This window comes from Schistocerca gregaria, chromosome 7 (genome assembly GCF_023897955.1).
Source record: "Schistocerca gregaria isolate iqSchGreg1 chromosome 7, iqSchGreg1.2, whole genome shotgun sequence".
Lineage (NCBI taxonomy): Eukaryota > Metazoa > Arthropoda > Insecta > Orthoptera > Acrididae > Schistocerca > Schistocerca gregaria.
This window is the reverse complement of record NC_064926.1, coordinates 18490145-18507356: the sequence shown is the minus strand read 5'-3', so window position 1 is coordinate 18507356 and position 17212 is coordinate 18490145. Positions and strand designations below refer to the sequence as shown.

At 43.5% G+C, this 17212-nt stretch overlaps 1 non-coding gene across 1 annotated transcript; it reads right to left on the bottom strand.

Moving 5' to 3' along the window:
- Window positions 1-11273: 11273 nt before the first annotated feature.
- On the bottom strand, window positions 11274-11348 carry Trnat-ugu (transfer RNA threonine (anticodon UGU)). The gene has a single exon. It is a non-coding gene; the product is annotated as a tRNA-Thr (tRNA).
- Between the last annotated feature and the right edge of the window lie 5864 nt (window positions 11349-17212).

Here is a 17212-nt window from a genome sequence, read left to right as displayed (position 1 = left end):
ATCCGTGGTTAGACATATCAAATGCCTTGTCAAAGTCAAAAAAATACTATTGCCAACGTGGTCTTGCAAATCCAAGTCAAATATGCAATATCTCGGTATTCGCACAGGGCGTCTAGCATTGAGCGACCAGTAACCACGTTCATGTGGTATGAATCAAGCACTTTACTAAGGACTGGCTTAAGTCTGGCATTCATAATCCTAGTAAAGATTTTGAAACCTGCATTGAGTAGGGTGATTGGTCGTTAGTTGTCGAGTGAAGTCCCCTGTGATGGTTTGGATACTAAGGCTATCATGCCCTCAGTGAACTGCGATGGAAAATCAGTATTCGTTAACAATTCATTATACATGATGGTCAGTTCGTCGCCGAAAACATACCAGTACCGAAGATAAAATTCAATCGGCAAACGGTCTGATACTGCAGCTTTTCCTTTCGCCGCAGACGTAATGATTGACTTCACTTCGAAGTTAGTTATGTTTGCCAGGAGCTGTGCATGGTCGTCTGGATCCACCGATGCTGTAATGTTAGACAAAAAATCCTCTCCCGCCTCTACATCTGTGTCAGGCAGTGAGTAAAGTTACCGGAAATGATTCCGAATAAAAGTCTTAAGCTCGCCTTGCTCATCATAAACACGACCGTCATCATCTATCAGTTGAGTAATGATTTTTTGTCTGTCTCTTTTAGCTTCCCGTATGACGTGGTACAAAGATGCTGACTCGTTAAAGGTGTCATCGAAAGTGCGTGCCATGGCTTGGGCTTCTGCTAGAGACTCACGAACCAAGGCGGTGATTTTGGCTTTGGCACGTTTAATGCGAAGGAGATTGCCAGGCAGTGCAGAGGAATCATTATACAACTGGCGGAGAGCGGTGAAATAAAACTCAAACGTCTGTTTCTTCCAGTACGCCTTAGCCCTGGTAAACTGACAAATACATTTCTTTATGTGCGGTTTCACTAGCTCCGTCCACCAATGAACACGCTCCCTATATCTTTGTCGTCGCTGGAGGCACCATTGCCACATTGCAATAAGATCCTTCTTCAGGTCGCCGTCGTCCAACAGCGCGACGTTCAGTTGCCATACTCCCCGACCCAAAAACGTTTTCTGCAAGACATGCCTAAGCGTTATGTGATACGCACGGTGGTCGCTAAAATTAACAGGTCATATTTCACAATCCCTGGCAGCGCTTAAAAAGTCTTTAGATACATAAATCCTGTCTAGACGACTAGCGGAGGCAGCGGTAACATAAGTATAGCCGGTCACCTGCGGGCGAAGAGAGCACCAGGTATCTTGTAAGTCCAGCCAATCAATTAAATCGCGTAACTCCAAACAAAAATTAAAATTCGGACACTGGTCTTCTCGGCGTACAACACAATTAAAATCGCCACCCAATAAAATCTTCGAACAACCACAGGATAATAATGGCACAATTTCATCGCGATAGAAAACACTCCTATCCCTTCAGCCTGTACATCCAGTCGGGGCATAGACGTTGATCAAAAGAAAATCTTCGAATTGTACAACAATCCCTCTACCCGTTTCCAAAATCGCTCGTGGTCTACAAGTGATGCCCGCTTTAAACAAAATTGCAGTCCCTGCCTCATCGCCAATATTTATGATGGCCTCATAACCTGTGACATTCCCTACCTTGGATATCGGCGGCATACACATAGTCAGTCAAACATTTTAATTTTACATCAGATGTTATTCGATTTATATTAGCAGTTGCAATTTTGTAATCCTGCATAAGAAGGGGTGAAGCCATGTTAATGCGTATCGTCAGCCCAGAAAAGCTGCCTGCTCGACCCCGGCGAATGAGTGGTATCCATAAATGCATCGGGTCCAGAACTGTCAACATTCATCCCCATATGGGTCCCCTCTGAATGCTGTACAACCTGTACTCCATCATCCATGACGTTTCTCTTACATTCATCCGTCCGGAACTGCTTGATAGTACGCAGCAGTTTCTGTTCAAGAGCACGAGTTTCCTCTTCACTCTGTTTACGGACCGATTTTTTTTGTTGTCCTTTCTTCTGAGGACGGGTGTCCTCGACTTGTTCGTTGTTGTCAGATTTCGCACTTCAAGGGGATGAGAAACTCTTGGCTGGTCACCAGAGTCCTCGGGTAGAAGACTCTCCACAGATGGATGCATATGTTGACCGGACAACAGAGGCGGACGTGCCACACGGACCATGCCAGCATCTGAAGGGCGCGAATTTTCGGCCCCGTCGTTTGCATAGTTTTCCACATCAGGAGCCTGAGATTAAGAGTCTCATGCTCTACCGACTTTTTTTTTTTTTTGTAGCAGACCGGGATCCGAACCCGGGTCTCCTGCTTATTATACAGACGCTCTGACCACTTTTTTTTTTAATCAAAGATGCTACCCTTTTTTTAATCAATACATAAGAATGGCGCTACTCATTACGCTTTTTTATTTTTTTATTTTGAACAGGAAGGCAGGGTAAACAAACAATCTTTATTCCTACAATTGTGCTGTCCTAGGGATAAGAAAAGTCTCGAGACAGCAAAAACAATTTGGAAACCAAAAAATCAACACAAAGGCCGCCCTCTTTTTCTTCCTTTTTTTTCTTGTAACAGCAATAAAGTAAATGACAATCCTAGTCACGGGCGGACACCCCAGCTATCGGGAGGATTGTGAAAAACACTTCCTAAAAAATTGGAAAACTAAGTCCTGTATTTCGTATGACTCCGTATGAGCTCGTGTTGTTCTTGTAAATACATCCAATAATCCATCACGGACTTAATATCGTACGAGTACAAATATTTCGTCGCATGTCCAGCGATCCAATTGACCGCATATGTCTTTTGTTTGGGAAAAAATGTCTTGTCCGGTAGAAAAAGTACATCCGATGTGATTTCTGTGTAGTTAGTGCGCCGAAGGAAGGCCAGTATTCGACGCGTCAGGATCCAGACATCCCTCGCTGCGCCACACACTAAACCATGTTCTTCCGTTGCTAACAGTCCACAGTTGGTGCAAAGAGGAGAATCGACCATATGAATTGTATGTAATCGACTCCTGGTCACAAGTTTACGATTTATAAGAATATACCACATCGATCTCGCTGCTGTTGACAGTAATGGAGTATGCATTGCACACCAAATGTGGTTCCACGTTCTCGACGGGTATTTAAATTCCATTATATTGCGGCCATGGTGATCCATCAAGCATCTATAGATCTCCCGAGTCGTGGGTATTCTCGTCGAAGTTACTTTCAGATGAACATAAGTGTAACCAACAAGAAATGAGGCAATGTGTGCAAGAGAAGGCGAAATATTGCCCATCGCAATAGGGGGTTCGTACGAAGGCGGAACAAGTACTTCTATCAGAGCTGACGTTATGGTATGCTTTCTTTGTCGCCAATTTCGTATCATCGCTCGCATGTAAAGCGCCAGAGCTTTGTTTCTCACGTTTGTGATGTTGAGGCCACCGTTCCGGAACTGTAGCGTTAACGTATCATACTTGATCTTAAATAACATCCCAGTACTAACATAGTACCCAAAGGCAGCCATGAGGCGATCTGCAATACCCTTCGGTATTGGTAGGATCTGCGCTAAATGGGGCAGTCGTGACGCTATGTGAACGTTGGTGTATGCCACACGTTGGATCATGTCAAAGGCTCTCAGTGTGAGTTGTTGCGTATCGTCAGACGAACATTCTGCAGAAGCCGCCGAGAACTCGCCGCCGCTGACCGCCGTAGTGAACGGGTAAATGTAATCCCCAGACATCTCAGCGATTCCACCGTCTGAAACGGTCCCGGTACGTCTTCCAGACCCCGTCCAATTTGCATAATTTTGGATTTCGTCATGTTAACGACACTGCCTGCCGCCGTCCCGTAAGAGTCTCGATGTTCAACAGCCTGACGCACTTCATGTCCTGATCTGACAAGGAGGATAATGTCGTCCACATATGCGCGACAAACGAAAGAGTTCTCATTAAGCGCTATCCCAATAAGTGAGCGCCTCATAGCACATCAGCAGCTCCAGCGCTATCGCAAACAGCATCATGGAGAGTGGGCACCCTTGTCGGACTGAGCTCTTAATAGGAATCGAGCCCGCTTCCCGGCCGATTACAATCACCTTCGATGTAGCCCCTCGTATTAGCCTCATAACGATGGAGATGAAAACAGGTGGGATCGCCATTCGGCTCATGACTGACGCCAAGAAGTCATGGTTTATCCTATCGAACGCACGATCGAAGTCCATAGATATCATCGCTGCTCGCATTTTACACGTTTCCGCAAGGGCGATAACGTCACGGTGTTCACTTAACGCCGAGGAGATGTTGCTTTGCACCCCTAGACAAGCCTGATCAGGGGATATTGTTCTGGATATAGCCAGCTTGAGACGAGACGCTAGTAGTCTTGCGGATTTTATAATCGGTGTTTAGCATAGTGAGAGGCCGATATTGATTAACATTGCGAGTCCCCGCCATCTTCGGGATGGGAAGAAGAAAGCCCATCACAAAATCCGACGGTAGGCGCATATCCAGACGCATCGCCTCATTGTACATCGACACCAACTGTGGCATCATCATGTCCACGAATTCTCGATAAAACTCTAGCGTAATCCCATCTGGCCCTGGTGATTTATGGACCGCTCCTTTTGTGAGTGCCAACTTTATATCGTCTGCTGTGAGTGGCTCCATAAGCGCTGCCTTATCTGTCTCTGTCAGTGTCATTTGCAGATGTTGCAGTATCTCTTCCCCCACGAGACGGTCCGTCGGTGTACCGGCATAGAGTGGCGGAAATGCTCTAAAAATTCATTTGCAATGTCCTGTTGTGTTGTCAGTTGACGGCCATCTAAACTGTGGAGCAATGTTACCAATGCCCGGCGGTAACGTTTATGTTCCCACGACACATGGTGCATCGAGGTACGTTCCCCAGTGATGGTGTCGAGACATCGTGCCCGTATTGGGATGCCACCCAATCGTCGTCGCGTGATCGATAGGATTTGTGCCTTGACACGATGAACTTCCGCTTGATGTTCTGGAGACGGCACCTGGGAGGACAGCTCACGAAGCATGGTGTAATAATAATCAAAAGTGTCTCTTTGCCATCTCGTCTTATCCCGACCATACTGTATGAGAGCTCTTCTTATTGCCGGCTTAGTACACTCGAGCCACCATTGGAGCACGGAGGTATATGTTGGTAGACGGCGTTGACATGTGGCCCACACCTCCTCGACTCTCTGACGACATTCGGGGTCTGCCAAAAGTGACGAATTGAACTTCCATGTCCCGCAGCTGTTCCACACACTTTGCCTAGGGAGTGATATGGTACAAATGTAAGCCAGATGATCAGTAAATGCCGCAGGCCATCGTTCCGCGTCGACCACCTTATCCTGTAGGCCAACCGAAACATATATTCGATCGAGTCTGCTCGCCGAGTGACTGGTATAAAAAGTATATCTCTCACGGTTCCTATGAATCATGTACCAGGTGTCGCTTAACTCCAGATCCCGGCATAGCACATGCAATTCACGAGAGGTATTGTAATGTGGAGTCTGGTCTTTTTGGGCTAAAATACAATTGAAGTCACCACCTATAATGAAATGATCGAATCTGCCGGTAAATGAGGGCACAATCTCTTCCGAATAATATCTCGCTCGCGCCCGTCTGTTGTCGGTGCCGGAAGGGGCATAAACATTGAGAATGCGAATTCCATTAACAGTTATCGCCAGTCCTCATGCCGAAGGTAGATACGCCATGTCGCGAACCGGAATCTCGTCCCGGACCAATATCGCAGTTCCACTGTCGTTGTTCGAGTGCGCGAGGTGTAGGAGATGTAGCCATGGACTTCCTGGAACTCAGGAATGCAGATTTCCTGCACCATCAGTATATCCACATCCGATGCGTATATCATGTCCCGAAACAACTGCTGTTTCATGGGCGATCTAATGGTATTTACATTCACTGTCCCTATTCTGTATGCCTGGGGTCGAGTAACTGTCATCTCCACATGATGTTAAAATGACAAAGTTTCACCGTATCGACAGTACCTTTTCCGCAGAGGGCCGCCTGACGGACGTGTCCCTGCGGTATTAGATTTCGTGAGATGCAGACGGATGCGAGTCCCCACCAGTAGAATGGTCCACATCGGTGATTTCGTCGTCCTGCTCATACCAGCTGATATCATTGGGGTGCTCCAAATTTTCCTGTGCAGCACTGATGAGTGACAGCTGTTGTTCTTTCACAGCTTTAGACTCCACCGCAGAAGGGGTATCACGCCCCTGAACGGATGCGTCGTCTGAGCGACATGACATCTTTTCACTGTCCGAATTCATATGGTCTGCGACATCTGAAGCTTGTGGTTCCAAGTCAGACAGGTCCATAGTGTTAGTCTCCTCTGGGCTCCCAAGAAGAGAAGATAGCGTCTCCGCAGAGTTTAGTCGGCGCTTCTTGCGGCGCTTTGGCGAGCGTTGTTTGCGGGCCCTAACCTCAGCCTCCGGTGTCGGTGAATCTTGTATTTCTGCTGTCTCGCTGTCACCACAACAACCTGGGGCCGTTCAACTTCAGCTTCCATGCCTGTTGTGATGCTGTCAACCTCTTTTTGCACCACCTGTAATGTCTGGGATTGGAGGTTGGTCGGAGCCATTCCTTCGTCATTGGGGTCCAAAGGCGCCTCAATCAACTGCGGCGTCGGTTCGATAGTGCGTTCCGACCTTGGCGTCACCTCCCCGCGAAACGCCGCCACGTAAGTCATCGGTAGTGACGTTGGTGTAGTCGGATTCTGGAGGTCTCCGCTGGGGAGTTGCACGAGTCTCCTCTGTATACACGCAGATCGAAGATGTTCTTCACCACCACACCCGGAGCATGTCCGGGGCTGTCCATCATAGATGACAATAGCTCGACAACCGCCGATGTTGATGTACGATGGGACATGTTTCGTAAGGGCAATTCGCACCTGTCGGACACCATTGAGCACTGGATACGTGCTAAAACTTGCCCAAGGCTCGGCCGTATGACTGATAACTCTGCCATATGGCTGGAGCGATTCAGTGACCAATGATTCTGGTACCTCGAAAGGCAGCTCGAAGACTCGAATCGTACGCACGCCTGGGCCCGAATGAGCGACTAAAACTTCGCCAATATGACCATCGGAGTGTCGGAACTGGAATCCTCGTTTGGCGGCTTCAATGATCCTATCGCATGCTGCGTCGGCAATCATCTTTACGTAAAGAGTGCTGCTCACGATTGATAAATGAATTCCAATAATCTCCGTGCAATTAAGTTGCACTTCGTCCCTCAAGAAACGTTCGATTTCGAAAGCCTTCGGTCGTGCATACTCGTTACAGAACGTGAACTGTATCGTGGTTTTTCGGAAATTATGTCCCATGGGGTTCGATTTAAACAGTAACACACGCGAGTGACGACGGTGTAAACACCGCTTCTTCCGCGAACGTTCGCAGCCGGAACGTAAACAAGTCCGAGCTGCTCCGCAGCTAAAGGCGGACTGAGCTAGCCGGGCTCCACACGAAGCATTACGCGTCATACATTACTGATGGGATCGGCGACCATCTATGGAAGATCCTCCTGACTACAACTTATTTTCTGCTGCCACAAATGAGCTACAATCCTGTTCAATGAAAAATTGTCTCCGACAGGCATCAAATCTGCTTGAAACCATACATGGCTAGCTGTACCATTATTCAACACACATGCTCGACTGTGCTCAGACGTCTGTGGCGTAGCTCTTGGGTCCTGAATCAGATGCAGGACTTCCTACAAAAACTCTCCTGAACGGCACTATGCCGAAAATTTTGCTACATATCACCCTCGTCTTCCTTGTGCTTCAGGTAGACGCCGGTTTGCAGGCACAAAGCGGACAGCAGCAACTTTCAACTAGATTTGCATTACTCAAACAACACACTAAAACAGCATGCATCTTTTGCACAACTTGAAACCACGACCGTGACATTATTCGAATCTGCAATATTCGGATCTGAAGTCCGTCGCCTTATCCATTTTTTTTTATTTTACACTCTACCACTTTTTTTTTATTTACTTGTGCTACAACATGAAGGCAGTATGTTAGTTTCTGAATGATTAAAATTCATTGTCAGATGTGGGGATCGAACCCATGCTCGCTTTCGGGAACCAGAGCTTAAAACTTGCACTTTAGACGCCTTATCCATTAGGCCCCACGGTCACTGGCGCACTATCCTTCCCCACACACACCTCATTTTCGCCATTTGTACACCTGGCAGAATGAATTTAATTTCCCATCTTTGCCGCAATTCTCCATCTCAAATTTCACTACTAAAAATACGACGCTACCTCTTGCTGTGTTCCATCCCAAGTTACTTTCAAGCATTTCTGACGCTGATCAAACAACAAATTGCAAATCAGCTTCAATCGCTTAGTGCCATATCAGTCGTTTGCAGAAGGTACGTACCTGACCCTATGTCATACAATTTCGAGTTGCCGCTTTTACCAAAGCGGCGGGCGGCGGCGGCCGCCGCCGATCCCGAGGGTCTTTATCAGGGGTAGAAAATACATCACAAGAACTAAGTATTTCACGTCGGCCATATCCGGAGACTGCCAGAAACATCGATTTCTTGTTCCTGCTTTATTAGCACCATTCGGACTATTCAGTTGCGAGAGTATTTCTTAAATACTGCACACACTCATAATTCTTTTTATCCTTGACCTCTTTTTTCGAAAGGGCCCAAGGCTGGAGGTGCAGTTACAAAATTCATTTCCTTCTTGTGAGGATCGAACTCACGACCTCTGGTTTACTAGACCAGCCAGCTGCCACTGAGCTAAGGAGACGCCTCCTAGCGTTCTTTCCGGCAGCCGGTCTTCGTAAACTTCATTGCACATTTCGGCTGGACAACTGCCAGCCATCTTCAGGTGCTATATTGTACTTTTTCAGCAGCTCACTTTACAATTCACTTTAGAATATCATATCACCTAACCCAGATATTGTAAAGGCCAGCAAAGCATTTTGTTATGCACATGCGGTTTTACATTTCTGTTATTGCAAAGTGAAGTGAACTGAGTATGACCAAACTCTGTTACACTATAATTATAAGTTACTTACAGGATCCCTTCACCTATGTCTCACAACTCTTTTCGAAAGTATGAATGATGAGCAACTCTAGATGTCAGTCGAAACAGTGATTCCCTACAGTTAATTTTTATCCTTTCGTTTCTCATTAAGTTTCAGCTTCTGTGCCCAATTGTTGTAGTGAGGAAATTATGGCGCTACATGAGTGCTGCTTTGGTGTATCAAAGCCAAAGGGCAGCACTGAGACCTTTCAAAGTTACAGCAGAGGCCAGTATTTATTCAATAACTAAACAGAATGGGTAGGGAGAAAGCCTCCCATACCTACCTGCACATACTTGTGAGTCCTTCTTTTGTAATTCGATTCTGCTAAAGGGTAGATGTCTTACGCCAAGGGTTTTCAGATTAGCAAGTACCACAGGCCACAAACTCCTCACTATGACTATGTAAGGATGGCAGCAAGGGAAGAAAATTAGATGTCATTTGTTTTACAAAGATTCATTTTATTTATTATTTACGCTTTTCTTATTTTAAAACATGTTCAGTGGGCTAATGACTAAGGTGAAGAAGCTCACTGATGCAAAGCATGTACTCTATAATACCCAACCCACTGACAACTGAAGTATGCTGTTCCCCATAGGCCCACGTGCAGCTCTTGTTTCTGGAACTGCTCTGTTGTGGAAGTGTGCCACTTCAGAAATAATGTTCAGTAGAGTAAGTTATTATTTCGAATATGGATCCCTGTGCTGCTGTTCCAGCTAGAATAGCGTGAACCAAAAGTTGTACAAGGGCTGAGCCACTCCTTTCCAGGCAAGAGTGAAAGATTGGTAAAAAAGTTTACTAGAATGAACAATCAGCGGTATGCCACCACCATATCATCTGCGCGAGCTGCGATGTGGCCGTCCCTTGTTTAGGACTTCTGCAACAGGCGCTTTCGTGTTCTATCTCTGTTACAGAGCAGAAGACATAACGTTGATGTTCTTGAGATGGGGAACTCCACCTTATGGGGTGTGCCAAAGCTACCTTTATTAGTGCTATAATCACAGACTGTAGTCATAACTCTCAACTGCCTATGACACAGAATTCTTTGACTGTACTTATGTCTCAGGGCACATCGTCACAGACATTAGTTCTATTCTCCTCTCAAGCCACTTGGCATGCTTTACGTTGCGGAAGCTCGTATAGTCCCATGAACACAGTTGACAGGATTTGATGCTGAGGTTTGATGAGTTTTTCCTAAGGATATAATGTTTCATTGTTGGTATCACACTGCTGAAAGCCTTCTACCTTGGTGCCTCTTCCACAAATGATACATATTTGTTCTCCAGAAATTATTATTTTAGACGAAGCTTTACTTCTGTCTGAAGAGAAAACTGTAACTGGTAGCAATGTAAAAAGGTAATGGATGTTTAACAATTTGAATTATAAGAATATCTGCTGAAAATCAATTGACCAGACGCTATAAAAACAAGCTTAACTTAAAGAACCGCTGCAGTGGGATACTCAGGTACACAGATCAAATATTTTTACATGAAATGACTACTTCAGATAGCTCTCTCATGTGTTATGAACTGTAACCAAAGACGTAAAACTACACAGATGTACAACTTCACTGCTCCACCTTGCAGAAATTTATATGAATAATAAATGAGTGGCCGATGTAAGTAGCCTATGTGGTGCAAAGCATTATCTTACCCCTTAAAAATGAAACACAATTAATTAATTTAGCCTTGTTAAATTGGCGACTACCTCATTAATAACAGAAGAATTTTAATAACAGGAATAACATTTATACACAAACGTAAATTAGTAACATGCATCATAAATTATTTTTCCACTTTTATATTTTAATGAGGAGCTCTTGTTTTATCTTTAAATAGCACTTTTACCATCGTCCAGCAAACTTAGATCAATAAAGTAATTCCAAACCAAGCGAACTGCAGTTCTGCAAAGGACACAATGTACGAGGGTAAGTCAAAAGTATCCAGATCTTCATAAAAAAAACACTTTTGCAGTAGTCATATGCATTCTGTGAAAGCATACTTACAGTTGGTACTACTGTGGTGACATGCAAGTTACTTGATCTTTATGGCAACAGAATTGAGCTAGCAGTGGCAGCGTAAAAATATCCCCTCCATTAACAATATGCACAAACGAAGAACAAGGAGTAGACATATGATTATTTACAATGAAATATACACCCTTAGCTGCTTACAGGCGTTGACATACGTCAACGGGAACAGATGAGAATGTGTGCCCCGACCGGGATTCGAACCCGGTATCTCCTGCTTACATGGCAGACGCTCTATCCATCTGAGCCACCGAGAGCGCAGGGGATAGCGCGACTTCAGGGATTTATCTCTGGCACGCCTCTCGCGAAAATCACATATTGTATATATAAATATATAGTTAAGGCTCACCGGCCACTTGAACATCTTCTTCTTCTGTGCGAATGCACAAACAGTGCCCCAACTCTTACGGGAATCGGCAACGCGCCGCGAGTAATGAGTATAATGGACGGGGGCACTACGAATGTAGTGCGGGACAATACGGTGAGAATGTGGGTTTCGCGGGAGGCGTGCCAGAGATAAATCCCTGCATTCGCGCTATCTTCTGTGTCCTCGGTGGCTCAGATGGATAGAGGATCTGCCATGTAAGCGGGAGATCCCGGGCTCGAATCCCCGTCGGGGCACACATTTTCATCTGTCCCCGTTGACGTATGTCAACGCCTGTAAGCAGCTAAGGGTGTACATTTCATTGTAATTTCATTCTAACCAGCTGCTTCGTCACCGGTACGATTATTTGGTCATAAGGAGTGAAAGGGGCTGAAATTCATGGTAGACTATTAACACAGTACAGGGACAGTACATTTCCCTGGTCAAGTTCTTCCAAGTGGGTCGAGAAGTTCGAATGTAGTTGGAAAAAAATGACTCACAAACAGGAAAAAGGACGCCTGTCAAGATCCACAAGGGCCTACAAAATGGAGCAAGCTCAATTGACAGTTTTGACGAACAGGCGTATTACTATCGATGGCATAGTGTCTACACTGAATATCAGTCATTGTTCTGTCAGTACCATCATCCGTGATGAACTTGGCTTCCATAAAGAATGTTTGTCATGGACACCGTGACAGCTCAGTGAAAAACGCAAACTTAGGCGTCTTGAGGTCAGCCAATACTTGGTTCAAATGGCTCTGAGCACTATGGGACTTAACTACTGTGGTCATCAGTCCCCTAGAACTTAGAACTACTTAAATCTAACTAACCTAAGGACATCACAAACATCCATGCCCGAGGCAGGATTCGAACCTGCGGCCGTAGCAGTCGCGCGGTTCCGGACTGCGTGCCTAGAACCGCTAGACCACCGCGGCCGGCCAGCCAATACTTACTCGACCTTTATAGCAGGAAGTCGAGCCATTTTTGGAAATAACAGCTATGCATGATGAAACGTGTGCTCACCACTATGAGCCACAATCAAAATCCTGGAGTATGGAGTGGAAGAACCCAGAATCACCAGTAAAGAAAAAATTCTAGTCTGCAACATCAGGACCAAATTTATGCAAAACGTTTTTTGAGATGCAAAAGGAATATTATATGGGGAAGGGGAAAAACTTTCGACAAAGTCTATTATTGTGCATTGTTGATCAACAAACTTAACCCTATACTACATGAATTTTTATTTTAGCGCAAAAAAATATATATATGGTAGAAAATATTCTCCAATGAATCGGAAAAGTATTGTAAAAATTATATAACTCATTTAAGAATATGAAAGTCATTATTTATTGCTTGTTGTCATTTGGCAACATCATGTGTTTAGACATAACGCAGTCCCCACTTGCCAAAACGCATTACAACAGCAAATCAAACAGGAAAATTGAGTAACAAATACATTTTATGGAACAAAGATTTTATAAGATTAACTTCTTATGGTTGGGATTCACAGTCATATAATATTTCTTAAAAGGCATCATAGTCGCCGTTGACTGTATAAAATATTTATTGTTACTATTGCAATTTCGGCCTTATGACCATTTTCAAGTAACCTGCAAAAGTTACATTCTGTCAGAATATAAAACTATCAGACATGAGTACATGTCGCCGTCAAAATACATCTTTTTGAATGTGAGAGTCCCACAAGATCCGATGAGTACGACACTTATTACATCGTAATATGTTGTTAAATATATACTGAACTGTCGATGTAACCATCGTTCTAATAATCTATCACACATACAAGTTCAGGTGCACTGACATGTGGAGCTTTTACTGTAAATGTATTTTCGCGCCAACTAACTTAGCTCCACATGTTGTCAGTGCACCTGAACTTGTATGTGAGATAAATTATTTAGAACAGTGGTAACATCGACAGTTCAGTATATATTTAATAGCATATTACGGTGTAATAAGTGTCGTACTCATCGGATCTTGTGAGACGCTCACTTTCAAAAGAATGTATTTTGACGACGACATGTACTAATGTCAGATAGTTTTATATTCTGACAAAATGTAAATTTTGCAGTTTACTTGAAAATGTTACAATAGTAATAATAAATATTTTGTACAGTCAACAGCGACTGTGATGTCTGTTAAGAAATTTTATAAGATATTTGATTTTGAATTTGAATTTCATATTATTGATCTCAGTGGCATTTAAAGCAGGATAGTTCTGTGAAGTAAATGTGAAAAGTTTAAAATCACAGTACATGATATTTAGTGAAGCAGTTACCTTTATTGTTAGGAAACAGCTCCACGTTACATTTTTCGCATTTAATAATTATACAGGGTGTTACAAAAAGGTACAGCCATACTTTCTGGAAACATTCCTCACACTCAAATAAAGAAAACATGTTTTGTGGACATGTGTCCAGAAACGCTTAATTTCCATGTTAGAGCTCATTTTAGTTTCGTCAGTATGTACTGTACTTCCTCGATTCACCGCCAGTTGGCCCAATTGAAGGAGGGTAATGTTGACTTCGGTGCTTGTGTTGACATGCGACTCATTGCTCTACAGTACTAGCATCTAGCTCCTGCATATTTCGGTCGAAGTGTTCATACGCTTCTCAACAACAGATTCGGTGACCGATGGACTGGTAGAGGCGAGTCAATTCCGTGGCCTCCACGCTCTCCTGACCTGAACCCTCCTGACTTTCATTTATGGTGGCATTTGAAAGCTCTTGTCTACGCAACCCCGGTACCAAATGTAGAGACTCTTCGTGCTCGTATTGTGGACGGCTGTGATACAATACGCCATTCTCCAGGGCTGCAAGAGTGCATCAGGGATTCCATGCGACGGAGGGTGGATGCCTGTATCCTCGCTAACGGAGGACATTTTGAACATTTCCTGTAACAAAGTGTTTGATGTCACGCTGGTACCTTCTGCTGCTGTGTGTTTCCATTCCATGACTAATGTGATTTGAAGAGAAGTAATAAAATGAGCTCTAACATGGAAAGTAAGGGTTTCCGGACACATGTTCACATAACATTTTTTTTTTCTTTGTGTGTGAGGACTGTTTCCTGAAAATTTGGCCGTACCTTTTTGTGACACCCAGTATAACCTTGGCAATTTTCATTTTTGCACATCAGTTTTTTATCTAAATAAACAGGCCAGTGTCCAACCTCATCGAATTTGATATTTTTCGATGGATGGTGTGAAGTTGTCTTCTTATATGCTGGTGGTTTCTCTATAAAAGTTGGCGTTCCTCTCTTTGGTGTAGAACTGAAACCAATTTTGAGCAAAGTTTCAGCCAGTTCAATCCTAAAATTCGCTAATTGGAGCTCCTTAGCTGGGTTGCAGATGGGATGCTGTTAACTCTGCGGTACAAAATCCAGCTGTTAATTGTGGCTACATCAACAAGATGGTAAAATATTCGAAAGTACCACTTCTTACTACACATTATGATACTGTATCTGCCAATGAGGGTGTCTAGAAGATCCACTCCCGCCATATGCTTGTTATAAATTTGCGCAACTTTTGGACAAGATACAAAAATGTGTTCCTTCCTACTTCTATCATATGTCTTTACATTGCTTACAGGGTCACTTCCTACAAACGTGCATAACAACATGACTGCCTTGTTGTACTTCCAGAGTACATTTGATATCTGTTTCTTCATAACTGCCAATAAACTCAAGTATTTTACCCCTTTCCTCTTTACTCAGGGACTTGTCGTCTGGGAGTTTCTTATTGTGAACTCAATTTCTGCTAACAGTTCCTAGAAATAAAATGCTTCTTCCCTTCAAATAATGCATTAGCGGTATTGATATGTAATAATTATTAAAGTAAATTTTGTCATTTACATTCTCTGGTACATTCCGGCATAATCAAACAACCACATTGCTGTTGGCACCAAGATCTGGCTCTGCATCATTCTTGTCCCTTTCATGTTCATGTCCTGTATACATGTCTATTTTGTAAGCATACCCAGATACGCCATAAAGTAAAAACAGTTTATAGCCACATTTATGGTGTTTATCTGGCATGTACATTTTGAGATGGTGCCTGGCTTTGGTAGCACACATCTCTTCATCTACAGTTAATGACTCCTCCATTTGAACTGAACCAAATTTTTCATTCAGGTGCGTAAAAATAGGTCTTATCTTTCTGAGCTTGTATTCTCCATTAGTATTTGCTAAATTGTCTTGAAAGTGTAAGAAGCGCCTCACTTGCTCAAATTTATTGACAGTAATGTTGTCCTGTACAACTGATGGGCCCACAATGTTATTCCAATACATGCTCACATTCTTCAGTGTTACAACAGAAGAGAGGATACAAACACCTAAAACCTTTTTAATATATTCTACGGTAACATTGCTGGGCTTCGAGAAATTCATCTGGGTACTATAAAGCGTGGATTCGCGTCAGATCAACTCCAAAATATTTTCATTGAAAAAATACGAAAAGAAGTCATATGGAGTTTTCTTTGCTAATAACTCATCTGGTAAGGCTTGGTTTCCAAGAAAAGGTTGCTCTACATACTTCATCTCTCCTTTCTTCCACAAAACATCTCGTGTTTTCTTTAAGTGTGATGTATTGTTCTCACCTTGCGCAGATATTGTAGCAGAACCGCCTCTCGTACTTGCAGTTGTAATTCCTGCTGCAATTACCGAGGTGTCTGCATTGATTGATTGCCCATCACAATCTGAATCATTTGAATTCACACTGGTTTCAATGAGATTAACAGTTTCACTGTGTGATTTCAAGAAATTATTGCTGGTGCCAAATATTTCATCTTTATCGCCACTGTGATCTTCACTTTCACTCGGAACTGGTATTAAAAACCAGATTTTTTCTGTCAGCTCCTTTAATCGTCCATCGTCATCCACAAAATAAACTCTTTCAGGATTCATGATACCTAATTTTATAAAAGAAAAAGCATCAATTCACAAATTGCAGCGTCAGCGTCAGTGCTGCGTGCAAGCTTTCTAAGCAAGTACGCGACAACGCTTTGACTGAATACATAGTGTTGCCAAACGGCAACGCGTAATGTTCTTTACACAGAAACTTACTTTTAAGGAAAAAAATAATGTTTAACATGTTTTATACTCTTAGCAGATCTCTGTAACATGATAATTTTTTCTACGTGACAGAAGTTGTGTCAGTTTATAATTAATTTACGTAATTTAATGCTCAACAGTGGGTAAAATTCACTGGAGCGCTCTTCGTTTCATTTCTCCTCAGTTCAAGACTGTGCTGCCCTCTGTGGAGGAAACGATCAACGAAATTCTTAGAATAGACTCCAATGTATACAATATGCATAGTGTTGCCATCTAGCAACAAAAAGTACGCCTGAGAAACGTAACGAAAATTAGCGTTACAAAATGGCAACAACATGCAGTGTAGGATTAAACCAGCAATTCGCAATACAGGATGAGTTATTTTGTGATGGTAAATTTTACTGTTAGACAGTAACGCTCATCCTCACATGGCTCGCCTCATCCTTGACACAATCCAGAAATTGTGTTTCGAGCCACTGGAACATACACCGTAGCCAAGATCATTGTCCATCAGACTTCTATTCATTTGGGCCGCTGAAAGAATCTTTGCGAGGTCACTGATTTTCCTCAGACACAGAGGTGCTAGAAGTGGTGCATCACTGGCTTCACAACCAACTGCAAACCAGTGGCTTCACAACCACAGCAAACCAGTTTGGCAGACATACACAAGCTTGTGGACGGTTGGACCAAAGGCATT